We start from the raw sequence: 15,300 nt of genomic DNA, 5'->3' as shown, positions 1-15,300 counted from the left end.
AAGAGGCGAAAGGTTTTCTCAATTTCATACACAAGGACAAACAGCTTGGCGCTTCAGTGCAACAACGTCAGCCACAGGTCAAAAATAAACAAGAAACACAAAAACCGACAGGCCCAGGTCTCAAAGAACTGTTCCTCTTTCCTGTGGACCAACTTTTATCAATTATTTGAACACACAGACTAGATGTTCTGACCCTTTCCGGATAACCATCATCCACTTGGGAATCTTGGTGAGATAGCCCTCAAAACTGTCAAAACACCATCTTCAAATATGGCCATCCTGCAAATATTGCATGAACACAGTGTGATTGTTGTTAGTTGTTGTCGAGTCACCTCCAACTCATGGTGACCTTATGCACAGCAGAAAGAGGTGGCAGTCTGCTTCCCTAAAGGTTACAGCCTCGGAAGCCTTATGGGGTGGTTCTACGACTATCTTGCAGGGTCACTATGAGTTGGAATCAATTCTATGGCAACAGCTTTCAACCTGTATGCCAAAAGAGATACATTCCCTTGTAGAATTAAATAATCCCTGTATGGGTCTATTCAACGATGACCCAATATAACATTGGCAGGACAAACAGAGATCCTTTTGCCTTTAGTTACAAGTTTTAGTTAATTTTCTTAACACAAGTTGCTCTTGTATTTGGACCCAGGTCCTTACAAGAAAAGGTAGATTTCTGAGTTCAGGAAGGGGAAAGTATGTTCACTCATTCAGCAAAAATGTTGTTGCTGTTGGGTACCGCCAAGTCAATGCTGACTTGTATCAACCCCATGTGACAGAGTAGAACTGCCCTTAGGGTTTCCTAGGCTGTAGTCTTTATGGAAGCAGATCTCCAGGTCTTTCTTCAGTGGAGCTGCTGGGTGGTTTCAAATGACCAACCTTTTGATTAGCAGCTGAATGCTTAACTGTTGCACCACCAGGGCTCCCTTCAACCAAAATATGTGACACTAAATACAGACCAGGCACTGTCTTAGGTCCTGGAGATACAAAACATACAGAGGCCTCTGATGTCCTTACCTTCTAGTAGGTGGAGACACACAGTAAGCTAGATGTGTTTACAGGGTATTAGTGGAGATAAAGATCACAGAAAACAAGCTGTAAAAAACCAAACCCGTTGCTGTCAAGTTGATTTTGACTCATGGCAACCCTATAGGACAGAGTAGAACTGCCCCATAAGGTTTCCAAGGAGCAGCTGGTGGAATCGAACTGCTAAGCATTGGTTAGCAGCTGAGCACTTAACCACTGCACCACCGGAGATCCACAGAATATATGCTATAGCATGTGAAGTAAGTGAAAGTGCCGAGGAGAAGAAAAAGCAGGAAAAGGATAAGGAGTGGGGTGTTAGCACTTTTAGAAAAGATCACTGAGAGCACAATCACGGAGGTGACATTTGAGTAAAGACCTGAAGGAGGTGAAGAGGGAGGTGGCCAAGGTGCGGTACAGGGAAGTACCGGTTGTCGTGGGGGTGACTCTGACTCAGAGCAACCCCATGTGTGTCAGAGCAGAACTGCGCTCCGTAGGGTTTTCAACGGCAGACTTTTCGGAAGTCGATGGCCACGCCTTTCTTTCCAGGAGCCTCTGGGAGGACTTGGACCGCCAACCTTTTGGTTAGTACCTAAGCACGTTACCCATTTGCACCACCCAGGAGCCTCTGGGAGGACTCGGACCGCCAACCTTTTGGTTAGTACCTAAGCACGTTACCCATTTGCACCACCCAGGAGCCTCTGGGAGGACTTGGACCGCCAACCTTTTGGTTAGTACCTAAGCACGTTACCCATTTGCACCACCCAGGAGCCTCTGGGAGGACTTGGACCGCCAACCTTTTGGTTAGTACCTAAGCACGTTACCCATTTGCACCACCCAGGAGCCTCTGGGAGGACTCGGACCTCCAACCTTTTGGTTAGTACCTAAGCACATTACCCATTTGCACCACCCAGGACTTCCATTCTACTCTAAACCTCGGACAAAGCCATTCTGATTCTCTTGGAACCTAGATTTCTCGGTTCGTGGAGTAGGGATAACCCACCCAGGCCATCTGCCCTTAGGTGTCCTTTTGAATCTTGAGCCTTTAAGGAACTGTTTTTCCTCAAGTCACCTTCAGGCCAAATAATAGTCTAGTAAGTAGTTTAGTGGACAGCATTTTGCCTTAGGCATTGGGTTCTTTTGGAAAATTATCTATGTGCAGCCAGCTTTGAAAAGCAGGAACTCCAGGGTCTGTCTGACTACAGGCTGTGTTTTAGGATGTATGGAGTACCCTTGGTGAGTCTTTCTGTGACCCACAGACCCTGAAACCCTGCTGTGCTCTGATGCTGTCTCCTGAGAAATTAACATGACAATGACCTGTGTAACCCCCTTTCACTGTCCCCTCTGAAGGGGCATTTTCCTGACGTGTTCGGGCAATGCTACCCAATTTGAATCATATCTACTCAAAACATGTATATTCTGTAACACAAATTTTTGGTGTTTCTCTGCCTTTAGGTTTTAGACATCCCTCCTAAATTCTGGAAACCTAGGAGAGAAGCATATGGAGAGAGAAGTCACTCATAGCCACGAGTGGGATGGAATGTTGGACCTGCTGCTGGCTGTGACTCCAAAGACGTCTGGTAAGGGTTCGGTTTGACTGTGGCTGGTTGGAGGCTCGGGACTCACAGTAACGACATGCGATTTTTGACTCATAGATTAAAAATATGGTTAATTTTAAATGATGGAATAATGATCAGATTTCTTTAGAGACTGTTAGTGCTATGATGCTCTCCCACCTCCTGCATTCTGATTTTTGCGAAATAAGAAAAAGAGTGACCAAAAAAAAAAGAAAAAAGTACCTGATACTGGACACTGCCTTAGTCCTTTTCTCTTTTTTATAAGCCTGCCTAGAAGAAAAGTGCCCCGTCATGAATTTTAGCCTTATCAAAAACCATCTTTTTTTCCTCCATAATTTAATTTTATTTCTACACAAGTAAAGTACCACTTACAATATTTTATATGTTGAGCAGAGAAGAGTGGAAATATTAATTGCTGGCGCTTCTGTCCGATGTGTGTCTCGGAAATGTCAGACAGGCAAAGTTTGTGTCTGTGGTTGATGGTGAGTCAGCAGGACAGCGAGGGCTGAAATAGAAACAGCTGAAGAACAGGATGGAAGACTGCAGGCGTAACTGGCAGTCGGTAGGGATGTGCACCGATTAACTTGATAATATGCAGACGCTATCTCAGAAGAGAATATTATGTTAGATATACTAATGGAACAGAGTGGTTTTAAAACAGGCCCTTTTCATCTTTCACGGTGGTTTTGCAGAAGCACCAGGTCCTACCCTCTGCAGTGTCACCAGAGTAATGAGTCTGCATTAGCCATCCCAGAGGAATTTCCATTTCAATTAAAATTCAGGCTTGACCTTAACCTCTTCTCTCTCCTTTCAAATCAAGTGGACTCAGGATTATAAACTCCTTGTAGGCACCCGGGTGGCACCTATCACATCACAAGTGTGCAACAAAAGCTTGCTGAGTTTGGCTATTCGAACCCACCCAGCAGCTCCTCAGGAGAAACACCTGGAGATCTGCTCCCTTAAGGATTATTGTTGTTAGGTGCCATCAAGTTGGTTTCAATTTATAGTGACCCCATCCACAACAGAATGAAACACTGCCCAGTCCTGAGCTATCCTCACAATAGTAGGTATGTTTAAGCCCATTGTTACAGCCACTGTGTCAGTCCATCTCATTGAGGGTCTTCTGATTTTTGCTGACCCTCTACCAAGCATGATGTCCTTCTCCAGGGACTGGTCTTTCCTGATAACATAAAGATTACAGCCATGAAATCCGAAGGGGCAGTTCTATTGTGTCCTATAGGGTAGCTATGAGTCGCAATCAACTGGACGGCATTGGGTTAAGGGACAGAAGCGTGAAACACCAATGGGGGAAGGTAGATGCCACGTCACACGAAGATTGCCAAGGAACCAAAGAAAGAAGCTGGAAAGAGACAGGGTCCTTCTCCCAGAGCCAGCAGAGAGAAAGAGCCTTTCCCTGGAGCAGGCACCCCGAATTCGGACCTCTAGCCTCTTAGACTGTGAGAGAATAAATTTCCGTTTGTTAGAGCTGCCCATTCACGATATTTCTGTTACAGCAGCACAAGGTGACCAAGACGGGTGCTCTGCAAGTGTCCCTTACCTAACGCCTTCAGCACGTTTCTGAGTGAACATTAACAGCTACTCTGAGGCTCAGAAAGTTAGGCAGGGGCGTGTGGTTTTCTAAGTCCTAAGTCTGACATTTAAATTTCTTTTCCCGCCACGTTAGTTACTCTGCCTCCTGATAATCTTGGCAGCTTTTTAAAACCACCGAAACAAAAGGAAAAAATAACTTTAAAAGTTCCTGCGTATTAGAATCTTATGTTAAAGCGCTAAATAAGGTCGCACATGGGAAGGTTGAAAAATGAGGATTTTTTACTTTTAGAGCTATGTCCCACTTAGAATCACTTTTCATCTAAAATTACAAAGAAAGCAATTTCATGAAGTGCTAATTTTAATCAGCTTGCATCAGGGCCTCCTGCTCTTTTCCCGCATATTCAATTATGTAATTCTCTCTGCTCCAGACAACACAGCTGAGGTGTATACCTGGACTTTAAATTCCACCGTGTTAGAGTCAAAGAGGAAAACTAATAACACACATCTTACTTTGACTTTAGGGTTTTCTTGCCCAGAAAACCAAGCGTTCACTGTAAAGAAATTTCTGACCAAAATTAATGCTGCCAGTGGCTTTTCTTTCACTCAAAGTTGCTAATCTTTCCTTTCCTGTTGGAAGCCAGGTTTACTGAATTTGAATTTCAAAAGGTGTGGCTGCAGGTGGGTGGAAGGGCAGAGACCACCTTGTGACCTGGTATCAGTGATCTCAGTAAAGCGGGAGGGCTGCATTCAGTCAATCATGTTAAGATTAGCCAGCGGTTGATCACCTGTATTTCTCCTTCCTCTTCTCTTTGCGGAAACCCTGGTGGTGTGGTGGTTAAGTTCTATAGCTATGAACCAAAAGGATGGCAGTTCAAATCTACCAGGTACTCCTTGGAAACTCTATGGGGGCGGTTCTACTCTGCCCTATAGGGTCACTATGAGTCAGAATCGACTTGATGGCAGCGGCTTTGGTTTTTGGTTTTCTTTGTGAACTTCATTGTACCTAGCTAATTTCAGCCATTTGCTTTTTCTGTAATCAAATTAGTCTCCTTATATGCATATAGAATAGGTGCTCAGAACAAGCCTTCTATTTCAATTTCTTCGAGTTTTGATTATTTTTAACACTAGTTAAAACATTAGTCTCTTCAATTTGAAATACCTTCTTTCTCTGCGCATTAGTTACACAGAAGGGCCTCCATTAGTATGTTGTTTTTGTTAGGTGCTGTCACGTTGATTCTGACTCATAGCAACCCTATAGGACGAAGTAGAATTGCCCCATAAGGTTTCCAAGGAGCAGCTGGTGGATTCGAACTGCCAACTTTTTGACCGGTTAGCAGCCTGAGCTCTTAACCACTTTACCACCAGTCCTTCTGACTCTTAGTGACCCTATATAACAGTAGAATTGCCCCATAGGATTTTCTAGGCTGTGATCTTTACGGGAGCGGATTGCCAGGTCTTTGTCTCACAGAGCTGCTGGGTGGGTTTGAACTGCTAACCTTTCTGTTAGCAGCTGGGCCCTTAACCATTGTGCCACCAGGGCTGCTTTCATAAGTATAAACCAAAAAAACCCAAATCCTTTGCCGTTGAGTCCATTTCAACTCACAGTGATCTTTAGGAGAGAGTAGAACCGCCCCATAGTTTTTCCAAGGCTGTAATCTTTACAAGGAGCCCCAGTTGCACAGTGGTTAAGAGCTTGACTGCTAACCAAAAGGTTGGCAGTTTGTTTCCATCCACCAGCCACTCCTCGGAAACTCAGTGGGCAGCCCCACTCTGTCCTAAGGGTAGCTTTACAGAATCAGATTGCCACATCTTTTTTCCTTGCAGTGGCTGATGGGTTGGAGTCACCAACATCTTGGTTAGCAGCCAAGCACCTACCACTGCACCACCAGGGTTCCTGCCGTAAGTATAACAACATATATTTAATTAAATTCAAAATCAGAGTGAGTTGTTGGCCCTTTCTGCCTGGCAGAAAAGTTTTGCTATTCTGTTCATTTCTTTCCTACTGTGGTTGTGGATTGCAGCAGTTCCTGAATTGAGGTAAAGAGGTCAAACGTTCTCTCTCAGTTTTTTCTCTTCATAATCCCTAATGCTATGGCAGCTACTGGGACGGCTTCATGAATGTTAGAGTTTGAAGTAGATGTTTCTGTTAAACTATAGTGACCTTTACTGCCCTAAAACCACTTTGCTAAGGCTCAAAAGTGAAACAATTTCCCCCCAGAAATAACTTTAAAAGGCTCTGTTTGGTTTCAGTGGGTGGGAGCCAGGTCAGTTCCCAGCAGACATAAACCAAAAAGGGTTTTTCAAGACAAGAATCTCCTTTGCAGGGAGTCCTGGCACAGCTATGTAGTTAGAATCAGAGTTGCTACCTGTCATGAATTGGATTGTGTCCCCCAAAAATATAGTCAACTTGCTCAGGCCATGATTCCCGGTATTGTGTGGTTGTTTTCCATTTTGTCATTGTAATTTTATGTTAAAGAGGATTAGGGTGGGATTGTAACACCCTTACTAAGGTCATATCCCTGATCCAATGTAAAGGGAGTTTCCTTGAGGCGTGGCCTGCACCACCTTTTCTCTCTCAAGACATAAAAGGAAAGGTAAGGGAGCAGAGAGGGGGTACCTCATACCACCAAGAAAGCAGCACTGGGAGCAGAGTGCATCCTTTAGACTGGGCCCTTGTACCTGAGAAGCTCCTCAACCATGGGAAGATTGAGGACAAGGGCCTTCCTCCAGAGGCGACAGAGAGAGAAAGCCTTCCCTTGGAGCTGACGCCCTGAGCACAGAGTTTTATCTACTTTACTGTGAGGAAATAAATATCTCTTTGTTAAAGCCATCAGCTTGTAGTATTTCTGTTAAAACAACACTAGATAACTAAGACAAAATTCGGTACCGAGTGGGTGGGGTGCTGCTCTAACAGACACCTAAAATGTGGACGTGGTTTAGAAAATGAACGGATAGAGGAATGGCAGTGGAAGAGGACCAGCAGCAGCAGAGACCTGACAGCAGCAGAACCAGGAGACCAGTGTGTGTATTAATTGTTTAATGAGAAACCAATTTGCTCTGTAAACTTTCACCTAAAGTGCGCACGCACGCACGCGCGCACACACACACACACAAGAATGTTATAAGAAAGAAAAAAGATTCCATAGAAGAATCCTGATCAAAATGGGAAAATGCAGAACAGAATTTCAAATTCTCATAGATTCTAGACTTCCTGGAGCCACGGAGGGTGGATGAACTCCTGAAACTATTGCCCTGAGAGAATCTTTAAACCTCAACACCCTGAAGTTTTCCACTGATGTTTTCTCAAAACAATAGTTCAGCTTAACTAGTAAAAAATGTCTGCCTTGAACATTATCGTCTTTTAAGAACTTCTATATGGGGTCATATTGAGAACTGCAACTTGATAGATAGGAAGCTTAAAAGGGGCAGTAAATATATGTTAATGGGGAGGAACAGCTCAGAAAAGGAGGGTGAGAATAGTTACACAACTCGAACAATATAATCAATGTCACTAAATGGTACATGTAGAAACTGCTGAATTGATGTATGTTTTGCTGTGTGTATTCTTAATAACAACAATAAAATAAGATTATATTAAATAAAAGAAAAAGAAAACCGTATGGAGCTCAGTTCTACCCTGAGACAGACAGGGTCACCATGTGTCAGCATTGACTCAAGGACAACTGGTCTGGCCTGGTCTGGTCCTCATGCTCCGGCCATCTTCTCTTCTCCCACTAGTGCCACGCATAGATTGACCTCAATCAGAAGCCAGAGAGCAAGGGAGTCTGCTGGTGTAAAATATTCAGTGGGTCTCCCAAGGCCCAGAGCGGGGCAGAGAGGGTGAGGCAGCAGACTTCTGTACTGTAGGCTAGTTGTTTTTGGGTGCTGGCCAGTCAGTTTGGACTCACTGCGGCCCTGTGTGACAGACTGGAACTGCCCATAGGATTTCCTAGGCTGTAGTCTTTACCGAGGAGTCCTGGTGGTGGTACATCACTATCATTGCTGATATCAGATGGATCCTGGCTGAAAGCAGAGAATTCCAAAAGGATGTTTACCTGGTTTTATTGACTATGCAAAGGCATTCAACTGTGTGTATCATAACAAATTATAGATAACATTGTGAAGAGTGGGAATTCCAGAACACTTAATTATGCTCATGAGAAAACTACACAGATCAAGAGGCAGTCCTTCAAACAGAACAAGGAGATACTGTGTGCATCAGGGTTGTACCCTTTCACCATACTTATTCAATCTGTATGCTGAGGAAATAATCCTAGAAGCTGGACTATATGAAGAAAAATGCGGCATCAGGATTGTAGGAAGACTCGTTAACAACCTGCAATATACAGATGACACAACTGTGCTGAAAGTGAAAAGGCCTTGACGCACTTTCTGATGAAGATCAAAGACTACAGCTTTCAGTATGAATTACACCTGAACATAAAGAAAACAAAAATCCTCACAACTGCACCAATAAGCAACATCATGATCAATGGAGAAAAGATTGAAATTGTCAAGGATTTCGTTTTTCTTGATCTACAATCAACACCCATGGAAGCAGCAGTCAGGAAATCAAACGGAGCATTGCCTTGGGTGAATCTGCCACAAAAGACCTCTTTAAAACGTTGAAAAGCAAAGATGTCACCTGACCAAAGCCACGGTGTTTTCAATGGCCCCATGTGCATGCAAAACCCGGACGATGAAGATGGAAGATCTGACGCCTTTGAATTACAGTGTCGGCAAAAAGTAATTAATCTACCACGGACCGCCAGAAGAGTAAACAAATCTGTCTTGGAACAAGTACAGCCAGGATGCCCCTTAGAAACAAGGATGGCGAGACTACCTCTCGCATACTTTGGACGTGTTTTCAGGAGGGACCAGTCCCTAGAGAAGGACATCATGCTTGGTAAAGTAGAGGGTCAGCAAAAAAGAGGAAGACCCTCAACAATGTGGGTTAACCCAGTGGCTTCAACGATGGGCTCAAACGTAACAACGATTGTGAGGATGGTCCAGGACCAGGCAGTGTTTCGTTCTGTTCTGTTTTACATAGGGTCGCTATGAATTGGAACAGACTCAATGGCACCTAACAACAACAACTTTATGGCGCAGTGATTAAGTGCTCGACTGCTAACTGAAAAGTGGGTGGTTTGAACCCACCAGCTGCTCTGCAGGAGAAGGATGTGGCAGTCAGCTTCTGTAAAGATTACCATTTTGGAAACCCTGTAGGGCAGCTCTACTCTGTCCTGTAGGGTCACTATGAGTTGGAATTGACTCCTCAGCAATGGGTTTGGTTTTTCTGGGTACTATTCCACTGCACTACAGTTTGTCGATTCACCTGATGATCGACATTTTGTTGTTCACTTTTTTTTTCAGTTTTTGACTATTACATGTGAAGATATAAACATTCATGTAGAAGTCAACGTACAGATCTATGCTTTCATTTCTCTTGAATAAAAACCAAGGGCTGGAGTGGCCGCTTCATACGGTAGACGTGTGGTTAACTTTCGAAGAAAATACAGAATGGTTTTTAGGGTGCAGTTTAAGATGATCACAATTCCTCCACATTTCAGTCACACTTGCTGTGCTCAATCTTTAATTTTAGCAATTTTTTTTTAGTATGTGTGTAGGAACTCTGGTGGTGCAGTGGTTAAGTGCTCACCTGCTAACTGGAAGATCTGTTGTTCAAACCCACCAGCTCCTCCAGGGGAAAAAGACCTGGTGATCTGTTCCCGTAAAGACTATTGTTAGGTGCCATCGAGTCGGTTCCAACTCATCCTGACCCCAAGTACAACAGAACAAAACACTGCCGGGTCCTGTGCCTTCCTCACAATCATTACACTTGAGCGCATTGTTGCAGCCACTGTGTCCATCCATCTCATTGAAGGTCTTCCTCTTTTTTGCTGACCCTCTACTCTACCAAGGACAATGTCCTTCTCTAGGGACTGGTCCCTCCTGATAACATGTTCAAAATAAGTTAGATGAAGTCTCACCATCCTTGCTTTCAAGGAGCATTCTGGTTGTACTTCTTCTGACAGTCCAAGGTATATTAAATATTCTTTGTGAACACCATAATTCAAGGCATCAATTCTTCTTTGGTCTTCCTTATGCATTGTCCAGCTTTCCCATGCATATGAAGTGATTGAAGACACCATGGCTTGAGTCAGGTGCACCTTAGTCCTCAAAGTGAAATCTTTGCTTTTTAACACTTTAAAGAGGTATTTTGCAGCAAATTTGCCCAATGCAATACATTGTTTGATTTCTTGACTGCTGCTCCCATGGACATTGATTATGAATCCAAATAAAATGAAATCCTTGACAGCTTCAATATTTTCTCCATTTATCGTTATGTCGCTTATTGGTCTAGTTGTAAGGATTTTTTTTTTTTTTTATGTCAAGGTGTGATCCATACTGAAGGCTGTAGTCTTCAGTCTTCATCAGCAAGTGCTTCAAGTTCTCTTCACTTTCAGCAAGCAAGGTTGTATCATCTGTATCTCACAGGTTGTTAGAGTATCTTCCTTTAATCTTGATGCTGCATTCTTCTTCATGTAGTCCAGCTTCTAGGATTATTTGCTCAGCATACAGATTGGGTAAGTATGGTGAAAGGATCCAACCCTGATGCATACCTTTCCTGATTTTAAACCACGAAATATTCCCTTATTCTGTTTGAACAACTGCCTCTTGATCTATGTACAGGTTCCTCATGAGCACAATTAAGTGTTCTGGAATTCCCATTCTTTGCAACATTATCCATAATTTGTTATGATCCACACAGTCAAATGCCTTTACATAGTCAATGAAACATAGGTATAGATTTTTCTGGTACTCTCTGCTCCAGCCAAGATCCATCTGGCATCAGCAGTGATATCCTTCATTCCACACCCTCTTCGGAATCTGGCATGATTTCTGGCAGCTCCCTAGGTGCCGCTGCAATTGCTTGTGAATTATCTTCAGCAAAATTTTACTTATGTGTGATATTAATGACTTTGTTCAATAATTTCCCCATTCCGGTAGATCACCTTTCTTTGGAATGGGCACAAATATGGATCTCCAGTTGCACCTCCAGTGCCCCATCCGTTTGTTCAAACGTCTCAATTGGCATTCCGTGAATTCCCGGATCCTTGTTTTTTGCCAATGTCTTCAGTGCATCTTGGACTTCTTCCTTTAACACAGTCGGTTCTTCACTGTATGCTACCTCCTGAAAGGTTTGAATGTCAACCATTTCTTTCTGGTACCGTGACTCTGTGAATTCTTCCATCTTTTTTTGATGCTTCCTCCCCATAGAATCCTTCAATATTGCAACTCAAGGCTTGAATTTTTTCTTCAGTTCTTTCAGCTTGAGAAATGTCAAGTGTGTTCTTCCCTTTTGGTTTTCTAAGTCCAAGCCTTTGTACATGTCATTATAATACTTTATCTTCTCGAGCCACCCTTTGAAATCTTCTGTTCAGCTCTTTTACTTCATCATTTCTCCCTTCATTTTAGCTGCTCTGCATTCAAAAGCAAGTTTTAATCACTGTAAACTAAAACTCAGTGCTCCATAAGCAATAGCACCTCCCACTTACCCCTGGTAACTGCTAATAAACTGTCATCTCTATGCATTTGTCTTTTTATTTTAGTGAGGTCATACAGTATTGTCCTTTTGTGATTGACTTATTTCACTCTGCATAAGGTCTTCAAGATACATCCATATTATATATAGCATGGAAGAACTGGATGATGCCTGGCTACCATTACTGAGCATTTTGATCAAATATTCTATAGAAGAATCCTGATCAAAAGGGGGAAAATAAAGAACAGAATTTAAAATTCTCATAAAATTCAATGTCCCCTTGTCAGACACCATACTGCAAATACTTCTCTACTCTCTTCCTCTACTCTAGCACTTGAATTTTTTTGTTTATAGCTTCTTACCATTTTAACTATTATATATTTATCATATTTATTCTCTATTTCCTTACTTAGAATGTAAGTTTTGTGATGTCTTTGACTTTGTTCATTATTTCAGCCCCAGCTTAGAACAGTGCTTTTATCCTATTAACCACATACTTTCTGTATTGATAACCAGGTCCCTGGGTGACGAAAATAGTTTGCACTGGACTACTAAACTGAAGTTTGGCTGTTTGAATCCACCCAGTGGTGCTACAGAAGAAAATCCTGGTGATCTGCTTCTGTAGAGATTACAGTTAAGAAAATCCTATTGAGCAGTTCTACTTTATAGCACATGGGGTTGACATAAGCTGTAAAAGACCTGAAGGCAACGTGTTGTTCTACTGAGAACCACTACCCGTCTATCATTTTGTTGTACTGTGGTAGCTTGTGTGTTGCTGTTATGCTGGAAAGTTTGCCACCAGTATCTTGCATGCCAGCAGGGTCGTTCATGGTGAACAGATTAAGCAGAACTTCTGGACTATGTGGGACTAGGAAGAAAGGCCTGGCAACCTACTTCCAAAAATCAGCCAAGGAACACCCTAGAATTCACAACAGAATATTTTGTCTATATAATGCTGGAAGATGAGGTTGGAAGACACTCAAAATATACAGTAGCCGCAAGAGTGGACTCCAGCGTATCAACAATAGAAAAGATGGCACAGGACTGGCCAATGTTTTATTCTGCCCTGCATGGAGTTGCCATGAGTTGAAGCTGGATGGCAACCAACGACAAGAATATTGTTAAACATTCTATGATTAAACGAATAAACGAAATAAAGCATAAGCGTTTTGTTGGGTATTAGATGAAATGGGAATGGTTGAGCTGGTTTCCCTCATTTCAAACACATGCACTCTCTTCTTCCATTTCAGGCTCCAGAGGACTTGATAAGATTGGCAGTTTTTATTTTTGCTTTTTTAAAAAGCATGTGTTTGTGATACTACTTCACTGTTAGCCTGAACGGATTTCACTGTTCGTTTGCTCCAGCTGTGGAATTCAGTAGACTGAAAATAAGCTAGGACTCGGAAGGAAATGTATCTGAAAATCATTCAGCTTCTTCCCACGTGTGAGTCATGGACTAGAGGTCTCCTGCCAGACTTGGTCCTGGCCCGTGTGGTGTCTTTGATCATTCCCTTCTCTCTCTACTTTTTTTTTCTCTCTCTCTTTTATGGGGTCCCTGAGTGGTGAAAACAGTTAACGTGCTTGGCCACTAACTGAAAGGTTGGAGGTTTAAGTCTACCCAGAAGAACCTCAGAAGAAAGGTTCGCAATCTATTTCTGAAAAATCAGCCATTGGAAAACCCTACAGAGCACAGGTCTACTCTGACACACATGGGGTGGCCATGAGTCGAAATCAGCTGGATGGCAGCTGTTTGGCCCCTTTCAGATACATAGCACACAGACACCTACACAGGCATTCTGTCTTGCTGTCTGACTCTCTCTCTCAAACACACATGCACACACACACTCACACACACACATGCACACTCAGACACATGCACACACACTCACACATAGACAGTCATGCACACGCATGCACACATGCACACATGCACACCCACACACGCACACACGTGCACACACACTCACACATACACAAACACACACACACTCACGCACACATATGCACACTCACACATGCACAAGCGTACACACACTCACATACACAGTCACGCACACTCACGCACACATGCACACACACACGCACATGCACACTCACACGTGCATACACACATACAGTCATGCACACACGCACACATGCACACACACAGTCACGTGTGCACATGCACACACACACACATACACACTCACGCACATGCACGCACACACACACACACTCACACACATGTGCGGACTGTACTTTCGGGAGGGTGACTGGCAGGTAGAGCCGTCTCCACGAGCAGCAGGCTGGATTCCTCCCTTCCTGGTGATGAGCATGGTGAGAGTAAATGTCAGGAGGGACTGGAAGAGGTTTGAGTTTGCAGGGTGGTTGTGCTAACCGAGGAGCCCTGGTGACACAGTGGTTAAGCGCTCAGCTCCCAACAGAAATGTCGACAGTCCAGATCCACTAGCCGCTCCCTGGAAACCCTATGGGGCAGTCCTACCCTGTCCTATAGGGTTGCTATGAGTTGGAATTAACTCAACAGCAATTGGTTTGGTTTTGGTTTTGTGCTGACTGTCAGGTCGGGAATTTCAACACACCAGCTGAGAGAAAGATGAGGCAGTCTGCTCCCGGAACGATTTACAGCCTTGGAAACCCTATGGGGCAGTTCTACTCTGCCCTAAAGGGTCGCTATGAGTCGGAATCGACTCCAGAGCAGTGGGTTTGGTTTTTTGGTTTTTGTCTCCAACAACTGATCCTACTGTGCTTGGGGCTGCGCATTCCCTTTTTGTCTTACTGTCCACCTTCAGTTCTTTCTTAGATCTGTTTATTTTTCCTTCCCTGGCACGCTAATAGGTCGGAATGTTCAGGAAAAAACTGCTGCTGCTCATTTGCAGAAGAATTAGCTTGTGTTCCAGGCACAACTAAAAAATCCATCAGACAATTGTTGTTTGGCAGCATGGCTGCCAAAGGTGATTTAGTCTGCTTTATCTTTATTCTCAAGGACTAGGGTCATCGTAGTGTCGCAATGAGTTGGAATGGACTCGATAGCAATGGGTTTAGTGATTTGAATAGAAAAACTTCTTTAGAAGGTTTAAGACACAAACATGATTCTTTGTATAGCTCCAAGTAAATGAAGTCCTGACTGTGTTTACAATATAAAATGGACAACACAGTGATTTCCTGGTCAAAAGGAGTCTATCAGTCTTAGAGGAGCTCTCCTAGTGCAGTGGTTAAGCACTTGGCTGCTAACTGAAAGCTTGGCAGTTCGAATCCACCAGCTGCTCCTCGGGAGAAATATGTGGCAGTCTGCTTCAGGAAAGATTACAGTCTTGGAAGCCCTATTGGGCAGTTCTACGCTGTCATACAGGGTTGCTATGAGTTGTAATGGACTGGACAGCAATGGGTTTTAGCTATCAGTCTTTGGGAAGACAGATTTAATTCTTCCCCTTCCAAATGTGAATACTTATTATCTTCATGATCTTATAGTATTTTTTTTCAAGAATATTTACATTTAAAAAAGGAGGCCCAATGGTTAAGCACTCTGCCGTTAACTGAAATGTTAGTGGTTCAAACCCACCCAGCGACTCCTCGGGAGAAAGACCTGGTGGGTCCACTTCTGCA

The 15,300-nt window shown here is 43.4% G+C and overlaps 1 long non-coding RNA gene across 2 annotated transcripts in view; it reads left to right on the top strand.

The window, feature by feature from the left end:
- The window catches only part of LOC126058265 (uncharacterized), a 55,964-nt gene that overhangs the window by 28,663 nt on the left and 12,001 nt on the right, over positions 1–15,300 (top strand). The window contains exons 3-4 of one of the 2 annotated variants that reach the window (XR_007513159.1): positions 2,479–2,603; positions 5,976–6,051. This is a non-coding gene — a long non-coding RNA (uncharacterized LOC126058265). Of the gene's footprint in view, positions 1–2,478; positions 2,604–5,975; positions 6,052–15,300 lie in introns of those variants that run through there. The other variant, XR_007513160.1, reaches the window with a different exon arrangement.

The sequence above is a fragment of the Elephas maximus genome, chromosome 14 (assembly GCF_024166365.1).
Source record: "Elephas maximus indicus isolate mEleMax1 chromosome 14, mEleMax1 primary haplotype, whole genome shotgun sequence".
Taxonomy (NCBI): Eukaryota; Metazoa; Chordata; class Mammalia; order Proboscidea; family Elephantidae; genus Elephas; species Elephas maximus.
Note: the sequence above shows the minus strand (reverse complement) of the source record. Positions and strands in the feature narration are given on the sequence as shown.